The sequence below is a fragment of the Macrobrachium rosenbergii genome, chromosome 15, assembly GCF_040412425.1.
Source record: "Macrobrachium rosenbergii isolate ZJJX-2024 chromosome 15, ASM4041242v1, whole genome shotgun sequence".
In the NCBI taxonomy this organism is placed as follows: domain Eukaryota; kingdom Metazoa; phylum Arthropoda; class Malacostraca; order Decapoda; family Palaemonidae; genus Macrobrachium; species Macrobrachium rosenbergii.
This window is the reverse complement of record NC_089755.1, coordinates 55,089,298-55,095,029: the sequence shown is the minus strand read 5'-3', so window position 1 is coordinate 55,095,029 and position 5,732 is coordinate 55,089,298.

The window sequence follows — 5,732 nt, the reverse complement described above, 5'->3', positions numbered from 1 at the left end:
AGCGAGTAATTCTATCTTGTTATTTATCCCTCCCGCTGAGAAAAAAAAGAGCTAATTCCTTCGATCTGTAAGATAAAGGCGCAATATGAATTGTTTTCTTAATGCTATGCTTAGTCGACCATAATTCACGTGTAGTGTAGGTTTGCCTAACTTCTAAATCAATAAGTGGGCTTGGGGAATCAGCTGTATTCAACACTAATATATAATATATATATATATATATATATATATATATATATATATATATATATATATATATATATATATATATATATATATATATATATATATATATATACACATGTATATATATATACATGTATATATATTGACGTTTGCTTGCATGCTTATTCATGCAAAAATTTCTTGAATGCACATTTAAGTGTAATACAAGTGAAAGCACACACTCTTGCAAATCTGAAAAAGAAAACGAGGTTTCAAGGAACCTGACATTATTTTCTTGACACTTGAAATCCCAAATCAATTTTCTCTTAAGGCTTGGAAAAACCGGAAAAGAAGAAGACTTATGACGGAACCTCCTCCTGCAAAAGTCTGAAGGATCCTTTTATGACCTTCCAAGAATCCTTAGGGACTTCGTGCAACCTTAAATCTTTCAAATTCTCTTTTGTGTTGTTAGGAAGTTGACGAATTTTGTCAGTTATTCATATACAATTATTTTCAGATTAGGACCTTTGAAAATAAACATTGGGATTAAAAAAATGCGGAAAAAATCTAGATCATTCTAAATCAACAGCAAAACAATTCAAGAAATTGTTTTGAAAGGATTTAATCGTGTTGTGAAAAAAATTCAATGTATTTTCCTTTATCATAAATCTAGTGTATATCAGAGTACGTATAAAAGCAGAATGAATTTTCTTCTGGGTCATTCTAATCAAACATCAAAACAATTCAAGAAATTTTTACTTAAATCATTCAGTTGTATGATGAATAATTTTTTTTAAAATATGCGAAAAAATATAAATCATTGTAAACAGCAAAACAATTCAAGAAATTTTCCAGAAATGATTTGATTGTACTGTGAATAAAATTCAAAAACATTTCCCTCCATATTTAGTGTATATCAGAACGCGAGTAAAAAAAATGGGTTTTCTTTCCTGTCAGCTAGTGCGGCCCACATTAAAAAAAATAAAAAAAAAACTTTTCAAAATAATGAGTAACTTGAGACGTCTGGCTGTATTGAAAAGACTAGTAGGCTATAGGTCGGCGTCCTATGTCATCATTATACTTTTGACTGACAGACCTTTCTCAGATTATAGAAATTTATTTTCCTAAATTGTAACTTGTGGAAAATAAGTGATTAAAATTAAAACTCTGCCGCGAATCTTGTGTTAAGTTTTTCGTTTGCAACGCAGGTTGAAGTTTAGTATTTCAGAATCGATCGATAGACAGATGGTGGATATATATATATATATATATATATATATATATATATATATATATATATATATATATATATATATATATATATATATATATATATATATATATATATGTATATATATACATATATATATATATATATATATATATATATATATATATATATATATATATATATATATATATATATATATATATGGATGTATAGATAAAAAATGTCATAAAAATATAAAAACGTTAGATAGATAGATATACATAATTGTAAGCATAATTGTATAGAAAAAATGCAAAAAGGAAAAAACGAATGGAAATAGAAAATAAATAGAGGATAAACCGATGACAAAGAAGAAAAACTGCGCTAATTGAAAACGAAGACATAAATCTCCTTTCCCAAACGCATACATTGCAACATCGCATCCGCTAGAGAAAAAAAAAACGGCGTCGCAACAATGATGAACTTCTCTCAAGCAAGTCCACTATTCCTTATAAGCAAATTTATGGTCGGTTTACTTTTGCATGACGTTGCCTAAAATTAGCCTCTACGTCCGCTTATCGGCGACTCGTCCGCAAGTGAAACCGCGATCATCAATGTTCTACTGATACACTAATATATATTTCGGGATCTATAATTATCGACGTAACTTCTCCTCTGAGCCAATAATCGATAAAGCCTTGAAGCCTCATTTGTCAAGCCCGGGTCAGATAAAAGTAAAAACGGAGTGCAGGAATGCAGGTCAAAGTTGTAAGGCTTATCAACGCTTCAGTTTCTTCCGTGGCCGCTCTCGCTCATTTTAATTATCAACAAACTCATTTTAATTATCAACAGACTCCGCAGTCGATTTTATCTGTGAGGTGATGATTAAAATATATATATTTACTGGCGTCCGATTTCTCTCCCCCAGTTTAATATGGCGCATTTTCTTTGCAATAGGATTCGATCTTAGGTGATCGGTGAGTTATTCAGAAAGGGGGATTGATATATATACTGCATATATATTGATAATATATATATATATATATATATATATATATATATATATATATATATATATATATATATATATATATGTATGTATGTGTGTATGTATGTATGTATGTATGTATTTATTATGTATATATGCATACATATATATATATATATATATATATATATATATATATATATATATATATATATATATATATATATATATATATATATATATATATATATATATATATATATACATATTTATATATATATATATATATATATATATATATATATATATATATATATATATATATATATATATATATATATATACAGTATACTTACTGTTGTTTATTTTCTCCCCAATAAGCATTCAGTCTTATTAATCAATGGATTCTTCAAAGGAGAAACGTTTCTTAGAGACTTAACACACACAAGAGCACCGAAAATTTTGAAAAATAATCATAGCAGCACTAGTCTTAAAATGGAGAAACAAATCAGTAGTTACATAACTCTGAAAATATATTTCAAGGTAAAACTATACAGATTCTCGAAAGCTCTCTGTTATATAGGAGGCGCAGTGGTAAGGTTCTCGCCTACCAGTCGAGAGGACCGGGTTTCAAATTCCGCCGCTCACTGGTGGCTTGGGGATGGCGCCATTGCATAAACCAGGTGGCCCGCCAACCTAGTGGTTTGAAAACTCGAGAGGGTTAGTAAGAAAACAGGTACCAGCCCTCGAGTTGGGGGGTTAAATAGTGGACCTAGCGACACACTGGCCACGTGTCTTAGGCAACGGGTCTTCTCCCCCACTGGTTGTCCGCCTAAGAAACTGGAGTTCAGCGCCGGCCCTATGAACCTTGCGAGACCCAGGAGGACTTTTCGGATATTTGCACAGTCACATCACCGCGGACTTTTTTCACCACTGAGTTTCTCCTTCGCAAGGTCCGTGGTTCGATCCCAGCCAAACCTCCATTAGTCTGCCTGGCTGTTACCAAGACCTCCATTAGTCTGCCTAGCTGTGACCAATGAAAGTTCAAATTTCTTTCCAACAAATTTTCAAACATTACATTCTTTATTCCTCCGATTTTCGATCCCTTCCTTGATAAGCGCTAACCAAAAATTCCTTTTCTCGGTTTGTGATCTCATCAACACAAGACGATAATAACTGTTGATAATTAATCACTTTGGCTTGGAAAGGTGACTGATTGCCTTTTCAATTTTGCTGGATATTTGTCAAGAAGTGAGGCATCCAGCGATGATCTCATTGAGAGAGGAATTTTTCATTTTATTTTTATTTTTGACTCCTTTCAGTAATGTTTTTCTTACAATGTTGATAAAGAAAGAGTTTTTTTTTTAAGATTTTGGAGCGATTTTTTTTTATTCACTGAAAACTTATAGATATGGTATTTAGCTTTTTTTTATTCTTTACTCCTTTTCTTAATGCTTTTTCTGCAATGTTGATAAAAATAGGTTTTTCTTTGTAGATTTTGCAGGGATTTTTTGATCCACTAAAAACTTATAAATATAATAATGTTTACCTTTTCATTTTATTTTTTACTCCTTTTACTTATTTTTTTTCTTTCAGTGTTCATAAAGAAAGAGTTTTTTCTAGATTTTCACATTATTTTTGATTCTCTGAAAACTTAAAGATATATTGTTTATCTTTTCTTTATTTTTTATTCCTTTTATTAATTTTTTCCTTCCAATGTTGGTAAAGAAAGAGTTTTTTTTCAGATTTTCAAATTATTTCTGATTCTCTGAAAACTTATAAGTATATTATTAATCTTTTAATTATTTTGTACTCCTTTCATTAAATTTTTTCAGTGTTGATCAATTAAGAGATTTCTTTCTAGATATCCAAAAGATTTTTAAGTCTCTGAAAACTTATAAATATAATACAACATATTTTAATACAATATAATATAACGCTCGCCAATATATATCTGATAATATACTAATTTACCCTTAAGAAACATCGTTGCGACAGAACATGTCAAGTGAATATGTAATTATAAATGATTAATAAATCCATCTTAGAAACCCTTTATATTATTTCTTTCGTAAACAGCCCTTAACCTTTCAATGGCGGTCGGGAATTTTCACTGTAAGTGAACTTTTCAGTAACAAAAAAAAAAAAAAAAAAAATCTCCTGTATATTCAGTAAATTTTTCGATGTTAGCATAAGTCTTAAGCATCGAAAGGCCTCAGTATTACAGTATGTTCATGAATTGTTCTTCATGTGAAATTTTCCAACCAAAAATACTTGTTCTCTCTGGGCCATTAATTCTGAAATAAATACCAACTTCTCCTTCGACGTAACGAAATGATGCTTCCTTGCCCTTGATATTTTTTTCAATCTGGCGAGTAACTTTTGCGAGTGATTCCTCTCGCTCTCCGGAGAGTATAATCACCCCCCGTTTTATTAAGAGACGAAAAAACTGGATAATCCCGTCAACGACAGTGCTTTGGAATCCCAAATGAACACATACCGCGCAGGAAATGATTTCCTGTTTCGATTTTCTCTCTCTTCTACTTTTCAGGACCACACACGCAGGCGAAGGCGAAGAAGAAGGAGAAGGAGAAGGAGAAGGAGTATAAGCGTCCTCCTCCATCACCTGGCGTCGCTGAATGAATAGTATCCGCGTCTCGTCACCCCATTGGTCGATGGGATCACCTGATTAGCCAATCATTCAATCGCATCGTGGTTTATCACTTGGCCCCGACGCAGATTTATCTTTATATATCCCGGCTTCGTCTGGATCTACACCTTCCCCCCTTTCTCCCCCCACCTCCCCTCTTCCCCTTACACCCCCCTCCTCCTGTCTTTCCCTTCCCCCTCCCCCCTCTCCCCATTGGCTCATATTTAGGATCGTTCCCTTAACGAGTCAAATGAGCACGAGAGGGTAAGTTAAGGCCTCTTAAACGATCGCCGATCTGGTCATGTTCAGCCGCCATGTTGATCGTCGCAGCTCGCCCGCCCGCCCGGTTTCGACACTGTCATCGTGGCCCAAGTCTTTTTTGGAAACTCTCACACGACAAAAGAAAAAAAAAATATTATAACAAAAAAAAAGTAAAAAAAAAAATTCACGTAATGACAACGAGGTTAAGTGAAGGGACAGGAGAGAAAAAAAGAAAAAATATAAAAGTATCTCGGTCACGTGAGGCCGACATAAAGGGTTCGTTATGTTCAGAGATTTTCAGAATTTTATGACAATGAAATTACTTGCCAGTTTTATTATTAAAGTCACTTTATTCCGTTCTAATAATAATGGAAGGGGGTGGGGGTCCTTTCCTCCTCCTCCTCCTCCTCCTCCTCCTCCTCCTCCTCCTCCTCCTCCTTCTACTCCTCCCCAGTGGG